Source organism: Drosophila novamexicana, unplaced genomic scaffold (genome assembly GCF_003285875.2).
Source record: "Drosophila novamexicana strain 15010-1031.04,08,12 unplaced genomic scaffold, DnovRS2.1 tig00002157-arrow-arrow-pilon, whole genome shotgun sequence".
In the NCBI taxonomy this organism is placed as follows: domain Eukaryota; kingdom Metazoa; phylum Arthropoda; class Insecta; order Diptera; family Drosophilidae; genus Drosophila; species Drosophila novamexicana.
Window position 1 is genome coordinate 22,501 of NW_020824950.1, and position 13,864 is coordinate 36,364.

Below are 13,864 nucleotides of genomic sequence, written 5' to 3' on the forward strand. Positions count from 1 at the left end.
TCTATAATGGCGATATTTTTTCCAAATGCTACCATTCATCTTAAGGTCATCATGTACTAATTTAATAATACATTTATATAACTTCATTATTCTTTTTATTTTAACATAATTGACTTATGCCGGCAAGGCAACACTCCACAGTCATATGAATTTACCATATTTAAAATTTTTCATATGACATGCCTTGCTCGACACCACTCCCTATATAGGTTTTTTGACACGTCATCTATAATGGCGATATTTTTTCCATATGCTACCATTCACCTTAAGGTCATCATGTACTAATTTAATAATACATTTATATAACTTCATTATTCTTTTTATTTTAATATAATTGACTTATGCCGGCAAGGCAACACTCCACAGTCATATGAATTTACCATATTTAAAATTTTTCATATGACATGCCTTGCTCGACACCACTCCCTATAAAGGTTTTTTGACACGTCATCTATAATGGCGATATTTTTTCCAAATGCTACCATTCACCTTAAGGTCATCATGTACTAATTTAATAATACATTTATATAACTTCATTATTCTTTTTATTTTAATATAATTGACTTATGCCGGCAAGGCAACACTCCACAGTCATATGAATTTACCATATTTAAAATTTTTCATATGACATGCCTTGCTCGACACCACTCCCTATATAGGTTTTTTGACATGTCATCTATAATGGCGATATTTTTTCCAAATGCTACCATTCACCTTAAGGTCATCATGTACTAATTTAATAATACATTTATATAACTTCATTATTCTTTTTATTTTAATATAATTGACTTATACCGGCAAGGCAACACTCCACAGTCATATGAATTTACCATATTTAAAATTTTTCTTATGACATGCCTTGCTCGACACCACTCCCTATATAGGTTTTTTGACACATCATCTATAATGGCGATATTTTTTCCAAATGCTACCATTCACCTTAAGGTCATCATGTACTAATTTAATAATACATTTATATAACTTCATTATTCTTTTTATTTGAACATAATTGACTTATGCCGGCAAGGCAACACTCCACAGTCATATGAATTTACCGTATTTAAAATTTTTCATATGACATGCCTTGCTTGACACCACTCCCTATATAGGTTTTTTGACACGTCATCTATAATGGCGATATTTTTTCCAAATGCTACCATTCACCTTAAGGTCATCATGTACTAATTTAATAATACATTTATATAACTTAATTATTCTTTTTATTTTAACATAATTGACTTATGCCGGCAAGGCAACACTCCACAGTCATATGAATTTACCGTATTTAAAATTTTTCATATGACATGCCTTGCTTGACACCACTCCCTATATAGGTTTTTTGACACGTCATCTTTAATGGCGATATTTTTTCCAAATGCTACCATTCACCTTAAGGTCATCATGTACTAATTTAATAATACATTTATATAACTTCATTATTCTTTTTATTTTAACATAATTGACTTATGCCGGCAAGGCAACACTCCGCATTCATATGAATTTACCGTATTTAAAATTTTTCATATGACATGCCTTGCTCGACACCACTCCCTATATAGGTTTTTTGACACGTCATCTTTAATGGCGCTATTTTTTCCAAATGCTACCATTCACCGTATATTTTTCATGTACTTATTTTATAATAATTCATATTATTTTCATATAATATAAGTTGATAAAGATTATATATAATATATATAAAGATTAATATTAATAATCGCTTACAATATATAAAAATTTCATAATCACAATTATTATCCAATGTGCAATTAACTCTTGTGTATTTTTATATAGTTTAGAAATGTCATTGTTATTTTATTATTATTATATATAGTTTAATGTTGTTTTAGTTACAATTCAATTATGTATGTTAATATAGAATAGTCTTCAATTTTTGTATAAGTAATATTTAGAAATATTTCTTCATCCAGCAATTTCTTTATCACCTTTATAAAATTAAATTTTGTTTTAGAAGAGGCTGATTTCCATCCGCCAATTTCATATTTTCATTATATATATTTTAACATTGCATTATTTATTGTATATATATTTTGTTCTATGTTATATGCTTTCCTCAAAAATAATTGAAGTTTTAATACTGGTACCAATTTTATATATTTTCGTTTATCCAAAAATTTAAAAATATTGTATATGACTGAATGACATTTTATAGATCTCTATACTCCCCCTTATAATTGAAGCTTAAATTTAGTTATTGTGTATATATATATTTCATATATTCCATCCGTCAATTCCATATTTTCATATATATATATATATATATATATATATCAATATTGCCTTAAGTATTGTATACATATATATTGTTTTATCATATATGCTTTCCTCAATAATAATTGAAGTTTTAATTGATGTATTGTTGTGTAAATATATTTTTCATATATTCCATCCGTCCATTCCATATTTTCATATATTTTATATATATCAATATTGCCTTAAGTATTGTATACATATATATTGTTTTATCTTATATGCTTTCCTCAATAATAATTGATGTTTTTAATTCATGTATTGTTCATATATATTTTTCATATATTCCATCCGTCAATTCCATATTTTCATATATATATATATATCAATATTGCCTTAAGAATTGTATATATATATATATATTTTTCTGTCTTATATGCTTTCCTCAATAATAATTGAAGTCTTAATTCATGTATTGTTGTGTATATATATTTTTCATATATTCCATCCGTCAATTCCATATATTCATATATATATCAATATTGCCTTAAGTATTGTATATATATATATTGTTCTATCTTATATGCTTTCCTCAATAATAATTAAAGTTTTTATATTTAGGTATTGTGTATATATATGTTTCATATATTCCATCCGTCAATTCCATATTTTCATATATATATATATATCAATATTGCCTTAAGTATTGTATATATATATATATATTTTTCTGTCTTATATGCTTTCCTCAATAATAATTGAAGTCTTAATTCATGTATTGTTGTGTATATATATTTTTCATATATTCCATCCGTCAATTCCATATATTCATATATATATCAATATTGCCTTAAGTATTGTATATATATATATTGTTCTATCTTATATGCTTTCCTCAATAATAATTAAAGTTTTTATATTTAGGTATTGTGTATATATATGTTTCATATATTCCATCCGTCAATTCCATATTTTCATATATATATATATATCAATATTGCCTTAAGTATTGTATATATATATATATATTATTCAATGTTAAATATTAAATATTTGAGAGCAACATAGATGAACTTTCGTACAGTAGGCATACATACATAAAAAAATATATAACAACTATAAATTGATAATATATTTTAAGCGAATGTATAACCCATTTATACGAATTATGTTCGTCTAGTGTTGCTTTTTATCGAATCATCAAGCAAAGGATAAGCTTCAGTGGATCGCAGTATGGCAGCTGCTCAACCACTTACAACACCTTGCCTGTTACAAAAGTCGTTTACAATTGATTCTAGGCTTTGTCATTGTATTAAATAATGTTTTAAAATATAACTAGCGCGGCATCAGGTGATCGAAGATCCTCCCAATTTACTATGTTATAAATAACATTGGCATCACATCCATTGTCGTTAATAAAATAAATTAAAAACTTTTAATGGTTTAGAAGCCATACAATGCAAATTGCCCCTTATTTATCATTGCAGTCCAGCACGGATACGACCTTAGAGGCGTTCAGGCATAATCCAACGGACGTAGCGTCATACCACTGTTCGCTCGAACAAGTATTGTGCCATTGGTCCGTACCTGCGGTTCCTCTCGTACTACGCAGGAATGCTGTCGCAACAACGTTTTGTCATTAGTAGGGTAAAACTAACCTGTCTCACGACGGTCTAAACCCAGCTCACGTTCCCTTGCATGGGTGAACAATCCAACGCTTGGTGAATTTTGCTTCACAATGATAGGAAGAGCCGACATCGAAGGATCAAAAAGCGACGTCGCTATGAACGCTTGGCCGCCACAAGCCAGTTATCCCTATGGTAACTTTTCTGACACCTCTTGTTAAAAACTCTTTAAACCAAAAGGATCGATAGGCCGAGCTTTTGCTGTCCCTGTGTGTACTGAACACCGAGATCAAGTCAGCATTTGCCCTTTTGCTCTATGTGTGGTTTCTGTCCGCACTGAGCTGGCCTTGGGACACCTCCGTTATTATTTGAGAGATGTACCGCCCCAGTCAAACTCCCTACCTGGCAATGTCCTTGAATTGGATCATACCTGAGTAATTGGAGTTATACCAAATTTTTAAATCAATAATACATAAATGCATTCTCTCATTAAAGAATTTGTTTGCGATTATATAACAAACTCGTGATACTTTGATCAAGAAGCTTGCATCAAAACCCAATACCATAAGACATAATAATTATATCCGTATAATGGCTAGGAAATGATACACGTTCCATTTAATCAAGTAAGTAAGGAAACAATAAGAGTAGTGGTATTTCATTGTCGATACCAAACCGAAGTCTAATATCTCCCACTTATTCTACACCTCTTATGTCTCCTTACACTGCCAGATTAGAGTCAAGCTCAAAAGGGTCTTCTTTCCCCGCTAATTATTCCAAGCCCGTTCCCTTGGCTGTGGTTTCGCTAGATAGTAGATAGGGACATGAAAGTCAGTGGGCTTAACGTGAGCACCTGCCACGATGGCTTAATCTCACGGTTCCTAGTATAGGATTAATTCAAGCGTCAATCACCGCCCCCTTGGAACAATTCCGCAGGTACCAATTAAAGACACGACTGTTTGGTTGTGACTTCTACCTTGGTTTGGCACGAGGACTATCTAAGCCTCTTCCGAAATCTGGATTACGGAACCCGGTTGTATAACGCAACTCCACGTCGAGCAAGCTCTACCCGCATTTGGGTGTTAAACCACAACCACCACGATACTCCCCGAAGGGCCGCACCAACTAACCAGGACGGAACAAGTTCCGTGGGCTCCTGGTTACCCGTGGTACCAGATTAAAGACCTCTGGTCAGGCCTCGTACCAGAAGGGCACTTCCAATTTAAACTCCAAAACAGTTAAGGGTTGGTGGCCCCAGACAACACAATGTTCAACAAAATGCCCATTCAGACACACCCCCACGTTCGTACCCCACCATTCGTACCCCCACATTCGTACATCTACCATCCATCTTCATTCATACAATTCCTTCCTGCAATTGCAAACGTCGCCTGGAAAATGCAGCTCTCGCAAACTCACTCATTCTTCTAACCCTATCACTAGTGGAGAGTGATTGACTTACGTCAAACCCGCCACTAACCTCACTTATACCCATCCCCCTCAGATCTCGAAGATCTGCATACCTTGTGCACTCACAGAGAACATGCTCCCATGTCTCAGCAGCCGAGCCACAACGGCATTCTGGACTGTCATAAAGGCTCCTCGAATGCAAGAATGCATTGAGGGAACCGTGACCAGTCAACAGGAATCCAAGACTCAGGCCGAACCCAAAGTCTGGTCGGCTGCCGGCAAATGTAACCTCCCGTATAAACCGATGAGTGACACGCCCATTCACGCTTGTGTCCCATCTGACTTGCCAGTCAGACAGAACACACTCTTCCACCAATCTCTTGCATTCACTAAGCCCTAAACTCTCCACATCCCTATCTGCTAGCCAATCATTCTGCAGCAATGGCAGCCGCCTCTTGATCCTGTATATCAAGGCTCGACGCCTGATCTCCAAGTCAAGAGGGGCTACTCCTAACAGTACCTGCATTGCCTCCGTAGAGACAGTGCGGCACACAGGCAAACAACCTAACAGAAGCACTCTCTGGCAAGCCAGCACTTTCTTTCTGCCAACCACAGTCGTGACCGCCTTGCACCATACAGACGATCCATATGCTGCACATGCAGCAAACAGACCCTCATAGATGGTGCGGACAGCACGTCTGCTTAGGCCCCAATCAGTCCTCAAAATACGACGCACTTGCCCCACCAAACCAAGTAGCCGGGCCTTGAGACCAGCGATATGAGGAGTGAAACACATCCTCTCGCCGAAGGTTATGCCGAGGTATTTCACCTCAGACGCATACCTCACATTCACTCCATTCAGTCTGACAATGGGTGGCCGACTAGCTGCCAATCTGCCCTTGAGCAGCATTGACACTGTCTTGTCCATTGCAAGACTGACCCCAACACTTTCACCCCACTCATACACAGTGCGCAAGCACATACCCGCATTCGTTTCGATCTCAAGACGCGACCGACCCTCAATCAAGACGAGCAGATCGTCCGCATACGCACAACACTTACACATCTGCTCGAGCTGCACTAGCAAGGGGTCCATCATGAGGTTCCAAATGAATGGGCCACAGATAGATCCCTGCGGACAGCCACGAACCACATCCACGCTCACACATTCACTCCGCCCTACAGCACACGCACGTCTGCCAGAGAAATAGCTCTTCCAGAGAGCTAATTCTCGGCACCCGCATTCATCCAACCTTCTCAAAACACTCGCCCAACTCAGGTAGTCGAAAGCACCTTTAAAATCAACAAAGATGCCCAAGACATACGTGGAGCTGCTAGCCTCAACAGAGTCACTAACATACCTCCACGCATCCTCAACACATCTGCCCTGCCTAAAACCAAATTGCCTGTCAGACATTTGGTCACTCATTCTCTCCTGAAGCCTTTCTACCATAATCCTTTCCAGAACTTTTCCAAGAACCGGAAGAAGACTGATGCCCCGAAAAGATCTAGGATTGCTCCTGATCCTGTCAGGCGACTTCAGGAGCACTATCACTCTCGCACACTTCCATTCACTGGGGAAATAACCCTCATTCAGACACTTCGCATACATCGCTTTCATATATTCTGGAATTGACTTCCAGACACTTTTACACATTTCTCCAGTGAATCCATCCATACCAGGGGACTTCCTCGACTTTAACCTCGAGAAAGCCACCTCCAACTCACTATCCAGAAGCGGATCAACAGGACTAACCACACTAGGTGGTGAGTCCTGATGATCCGCTCTGGGGAAGAATTCATTCAACAAGACATTCATACAATCCCTCCATGCCGTTAACTGAACGTTACCAACACGGAGGCTACTTACATCCGTTTCCCTGCCTCTACCTCGAACTATTTTATAAGCACGACCCCAGGGGTCATCCTTATTGCGCTCCAGGAAAGAGCGCCACTCATCTTCTTTCACCTTTACAAGCATTTGCTTGTATTCATTCATACACCGACTATATTCAATCCTGAGTTGGGCTGCACCATCCGCATTGGTAGCTCTGGCCCTTTGGAATCGCTTCCGCAGAGACCGGACCATCCGCCGCTTGGTGCTCAACTGATTCGTCCACCACTTCACATGCTTGAGGTTGACCTTACGGTGCCTCTCAAACATGCGATCATTCGCATCAGTTATCCACCTATTCACACATACGACCTGCTCATCCACATTCAAATCATTAAATGCATTAAGCGGAACTTGCGTTGCCGCCTCCTGCACAATGAGCCCATGAAGGGACCAATTCACACTACAAGTGCGCCAGCGATTACCCCCAACACTTTCATTCCTTGTAATAGTGTGTGTGACAACAATCTCAATCGGATTGTGGTCACTCACACCAAGCCCACCTAGTACACACCAATGAAAAGCATACATACTCATTGCTACCGCATTCACTAGAGTAACATCAATGTCACTCTGACCCACCGGACCCGCAAACGTGTACCACTCACTGGGTTCGTTAACGACCCGAACATCCTGGGACACGGCCCACTCGGCTAGCATCTCACCCCGTGTGTGGTTCGAATACCCAGACGAATGTCTGGATACCTTACTGAACCACATGGGAGATGATGCATTCGCATCAAGACCAAGGATGACTGGTACGCTACTAACCAGTAGTAGCACCTCATCCAAGTAAGCAATGTATGGTTCGAGGGGATCCCCGAACTTACAATACATGCTTACTACAAAAATCCTGCCAAAACTGCCGCTAAGGCTCACACACACCCCCCAGTCAGTTGAACTCACCAAAGTGCATTCAATACTGACATCATTCACAATGACAGCGGAGTTGGCCCTGCTGTCAGGAAATACTCGCATACATGCGGGCAATCCCCTTACGCAACCTCCGGTCGCGTAGGGTTCCTGCAGCAGGGCAACGACGCTGCCCCTTTCACACATCATAGCCCCCACATCACACATAGCTGCATACGACCTTTGACAATTCAGCTGAAGAAATCTGCTAGACATTTTAATGTCTAGCATTCGCCCGCGCAACAATCGCCCCGTATATGGGACAGGCTAGAGACATCATCAGATGTCCCGACGGCTTCCCCTTAAAGGAGCAATTGCGGCAATTCAGTGCATTGCTGCACTGAGCCACACGGTGACCCATCTGGCCGCAGCGACGGCAAACGTCCTCTTTGGCTCTGCACTCCGCCACCTTATGGTCGAAGCCAAGGCAGCGGTAGCATCCCGGTACCAGGTCAAAACTTCTCACTCTAAACGAAAACCATTTTATGTAGCAGCGTCCGATTTCTAAAAGGGACTGCATGGCCACCACAGCACCCTCGAGGACTATATTAACTGCAACATTACCTCCCACCGCCCATGGCTTACTTGTCATCCGGACACCTTTCTTGAAGGCTTCAAGTGACATTTTGTCCTTTAAGTTCATCTCGTAAAGGTCACCCATGAACTCGTCAGGGGTGATTTGCGAGTGAACGCCCTGAACCACAACTTTCGGCCCTAATTTATCATTCACACACACTTCCAATCCCACCTCGTTGAACTTTGTGTTCTCCACAATTTTCTCACGCTCGGCGACCGATGGAGTCCGAATTAACGCACCTCCATCCCTTAGAGGTTTCACCTCATGAATCCGCACGCCAAGAGAGGGACCTACCTCCTTCACCACCTGCTCAACCACGTCCTTAGCGGTTTTGCCAGCAGCCTTGCTGCGCACAACCAAGGACCAGGTCTCGACTGGCCGAGGCATCTCCGGGGTAGACGGCGCTGCCGACCTGGGACCCCCTCTGGCGGCGTTCACCGACGAAGCCCGCGCTTGGCCGGCTGGAACATGCAAAGCATGCGAAACGCCTGCATCCCCGCAAACGGCCTCCAAGCGCCCCTGCAGCCGCTCATTCTGCGCCACAAGCGCGAACAAGAGCTGCTCATACTGCCCAGTATAATCAACTAACTTGCAAATGAGCGACCCCGTGGCTCTCTCCTTGAGTGCAAGCTGCAATAAAGCTCCCGTTATCCCCTTCATCTGCTCGACAGCTGTTCCTTTCCGCTTCCTCAAAGCCGCCGCACTTGTCGACGGCCCCTCCACGGCAGGTTCAGACACATTCACAGCGCTCGCGGCATGAGGAACGGCAAAAACCCGCTCCTCCACACTTGCACCCGCTGCTCCAGGCGAGCCATCTGCGGCTCCCGCGGGAACAGCGCTCCCCTCTCGCGCACCAACTGAGCTGACAGCGCTTTCGGAAGTTGCCTTCCTCAGGCGCTGCTTGCTCCTCCGCCTTACCTCGCTGTTCGATGACGACTCCGACAAGGCCACCTCATCATCCGACGTCATCCTACAATTTTCAAAAGTCCCCTTCTCAGCGGGCTTCTTTTTGCGTGGCGGCATCGCCCGCAGGTGTGCGCTTATCTATTTAATATATAAATAGAACGCACACACACACACACACACGTAGAAGCTGGCGGTTTCACACACACACACGAACGCCTGTTGCTCACGCAGCAACGACGTAAACAAAGCAATAAAACTTTATTGCCGATAAGCGCACAAAATGTAAACAAGATACCGTTGCTTGAAAGCACCGTTATCTTTAGATTGTTCGCGAAGCGAGCGATGAAATAAGCACGTCTGTTCCCAACGACCGTCTGAAACGAACTGAGTAGATAGGGACAGTAGGAATCTCGTTAATCCATTCATGCGCGTCACTAATTAGATGACGAGGCATTTGGCTACCTTAAGAGAGTCATAGTTACTCCCGCCGTTGACCCGCGCTTACTTGAATTTCTTCACTTTGACATTCAGAGCACTGGGCAGAAATCACATTGTGTCAACACCCGCTAGGGCCATCACAATGCTTTGTTTTAATTAGACAGTCGGATTCCCCAAGTCCGTGCCAGTTCTGAATTGATTGTTAATTGATAATCGTTATAATTTAAAAGAACTAATTGGTTGCCCAACTAGTATTCTTAAAAATTTTAGCAAGAAAGTTCCACAATTGGCTACGTAACTAAACTATCCGGGGAACAAGAAACTACCATAAATGATAGAAACTTTATTTACCCAGAACGAGCACATAAACCATGTTATTGTTTCCCAATCAAGCCCGACTATCTCAATCTTCAGAGCCAATCCTTATCCCGAAGTTACGGATCTAATTTGCCGACTTCCCTTACCTACATTATTCTATCGACTAGAGACTCTTCACCTTGGAGACCAGCTGCGGATATTGGTACGGCCTGTTGAGAAGTTTGCGTGTCCCCACCATAAATTTTCAAGGTCCGAGGAGAAAATATCGACACAACAGTATATGTCATGCTCTTCTAGCCCATCTACCATATCTCTCTGCGAAAGACTTCCATGGTAGTACGGCTATAAAACAGAAAAGAAAACTCTTCCGATACCTCTCGACGGCTTCTTTATGGTCGTTCCTGTTGCCAGGATGAGCACGAGGCCCATATTTAATAACAAACGGATACTCAACAGGTTACGGAATTGGAACCGTATTCCCTTTCGTTCAAAATTATTCAAGTGTATAAAAATCGGTTAGATGACAAATATATTTAGATTTTTCTTTACTTGAAAATTTTCGGCTTTCGCCTTGAACTTAGGACCGACTAACTCGTGATCAACCACTGTTCACACGAAACCCTTCTCCACTTCAGTCCTCCAAGGTCTCATTCGATTATTTGCTACTACCACCAAGATCTGTACCAATAGCGGCTCCATGCAGGCTTACGCCAAACACTTCTATGCACACCATTGTACCTTCCTACTCACTAAAGTTTCAAAATTTATATTACAAGTAATATAAACCATCTACTTTAGCGGTAATGTATAGGTATACAACTTAAGCGCCATCCATTTTAAGGGCTAGTTGCTTCGGCAGGTGAGTTGTTACACACTCCTTAGCGGATTTCGACTTCCATGATCACCGTCCTGCTGTTTTAAGCAACCAACGCCTTTCATGGTTTCTGTATGAGTTGTTAATTTGGGCACCGTAACATTACGTTTGGTTCATCCCACAGCGCCAGTTCTGCTTACCAAAAGTGGCCCACTGGGCACATTATATCATAACCTTAAACTTCATATCAAGAAAGTTAAGGTTCTTACCCATTTAAAGTTTGAGAATAGGTTAAGATCGTTTCGACCCTAAGGCCTCTAATCATTCGCTTTACCAGATAAGATTATTTTATACAACAGTTAAATGCACCAGCTATCCTGAGGGAAACTTCGGAAGGAACCAGCTACTAGATGGTTCGATTGGTCTTTCGCCCCTATACTCAATTCTGACAATCGATTTGCACGTCAGAACTGTTTCGGTCTTCCATCAGGGTTTCCCCTGACTTCAACCTGATCAAGTATAGTTCACCATCTTTCGGGTCACAGCATATATGCTCAAGGTACGTTCCAGTTAGAGGCATAAATAATATAAATATTATTATACATAACTATAGAGCGCCCCGGGATTGCGTTAATTAACTATAAATAGTTAAAAAACTAATCCCATTAATAGTCAAGTTAATTACGCTATTAGGTTTATATCCCAATAACTTGCACATATGTTAGACTCCTTGGTCCGTGTTTCAAGACGGGTCCCGAAGGTATCCTGAATCTTTCGCATTGTTAATCATACAAATGCATATAATAAACACAAATATCAATGATAATTATGCCATTATATAATTCCGAAAAATTAACGCACTGTAATCATATAAATCTATCAGCACTTTATCAAATTTATATCTTTTATTTTATGTTAAAATGCAAGCATATAATTCAAATAAGCAATCAGACATAATTTTATGATAAATATTTATGCTAATAGATTACAATGTCCTTATATGGAAAAAATGCACACTATTATTATAATATTGTTTAAAATATTACAATTCTAATGATGAATTTTCCATAACGGATATTCAGGTTCATCGGGCTTAACCTCTAAGCAGTTTCACGTACTATTTAACTCTCTATTCAGAGTTCTTTTCAACTTTCCCTCACGGTACTTGTTTACTATCGGTCTCATGGTTATATTTAGTTTTAGATGGAGTTTACCACCCACTTAGTGCTGCACTATCAAGCAACACGACTCTTTGGAAACACCATCTAGTAATCATTAACGTTATACGGGCCTGGCACCCTCTATGGGTAAATGGCCTCATTTAAGAAGGACTTAAATCGTTAACTTCTCATACTAGAATATTGATGTTCCGTACACTGCATCTCACATTTGCCATATAGACAAAGTGACTTAGTGCTGAACTGATTTCTTTTCGCTCGCCGCTACTAAGAAAATCCTTGTTAGTTTCTTTTCCTCCCCTAATTAATATGCTTAAATTCAGGGGGTAGTCCCATATGAGTTGAGGTTGTATAAAACAATGTTAATTGAACATTATTTATTGTTCAATATAATGGGTAATACTTTTGTTCTGAAGTTCCATAAATTTTACAAGAATTCTTTTATCACACATCATTAATAAGAGACAATTCTAGATGAAGGAAAAATGTATTTTTCTTTTATGCTAGACATTCCTCAGTATTATTTGATTTGAAAAAAGAAAATATAATTCTTCAGTTTTCTCATACAAAATATACAATGAGTAGTACATCCATATATATATTAATATTATGAATATATTATGCATATCAGGGACACACATAATCTATCCAATAATATACCATATGCTTAAAACTTCGAAAAATTTTAAACAACTTAATTAGCAAAGTCTTACAACCCTCAACCATATGTAGTCCAAGCAGCACTATAAAATTAATTAAAGTACATAACAGCATGGACTGCGATATGCGTTCAAAATGTCGATGTTCATGTGTCCTGCAGTTCACACGATGACGCACAGTTTGCTGCGTTCTTCATCGACCCATGAGCCGAGTGATCCACCGCTTAGAGTGATAATTTTATTTTGTTTTTTTTTCATTACGTCACAAATATTTTTATTGAAAGAAATTAAAAATACACCATTTTACTGGCATATATCAATTCCTTCAATAAAATTGTTTATACCTAAACTGTGTTGCGAAATGTCTTAGTTTTACATATTCTTTAAAAATATAGCATGAATAAGATTATTATATAGATACAAGAATTAAATATTTTTATAGAAATATGCAAAGCATTAACCTGAAAGCAGGTACAACACTTACAATTTAGGTTGTTGCGTTTATATAACGTATGCGCATATAACAATGAACAATACATCTGTGCAACGCATGTATATTATGGTACATATACACGCAAGTTTTTTCATCATAAAAACGCATAAACACAGACAAATCCCAAATTGAAAATGATAGATATTAAATAAATATATACTAATTTGGCATAAGTATGTGTAAATGTGTTTAAATGAATATTTATTTATATTCAGAAAAATTTTATATATTTCTATATATAAAATTGTTTTTATTAACGGAAATGAACATTATACAATAATGATCCTTCCGCAGGTTCACCTACGGAAACCTTGTTACGACTTTTACTTCCTCTAAATAATCAAGTTCGGTCAACTTTTGCGAAACAACCGCAACACACAAGGCGTCACAGTGATCACGTCCGGAGACCTCACTAAATAATTCAATCGG

General features: G+C 39.5%; 1 non-coding gene and 1 pseudogene across 1 annotated transcript; both read right to left on the bottom strand.

The window, feature by feature from the left end:
* Positions 1 to 3,403: 3,403 nt before the first annotated feature.
* On the bottom strand, positions 3,404 to 12,633 carry LOC115768989 (annotated as a pseudogene).
* A 362-nt stretch (positions 12,634 to 12,995) lies between these two features.
* On the bottom strand, positions 12,996 to 13,174 carry LOC115768991. The gene has a single exon (XR_004018667.1). It is a non-coding gene; the product is annotated as a 5.8S ribosomal RNA (ribosomal RNA).
* Between the last annotated feature and the right edge of the window lie 690 nt (positions 13,175 to 13,864).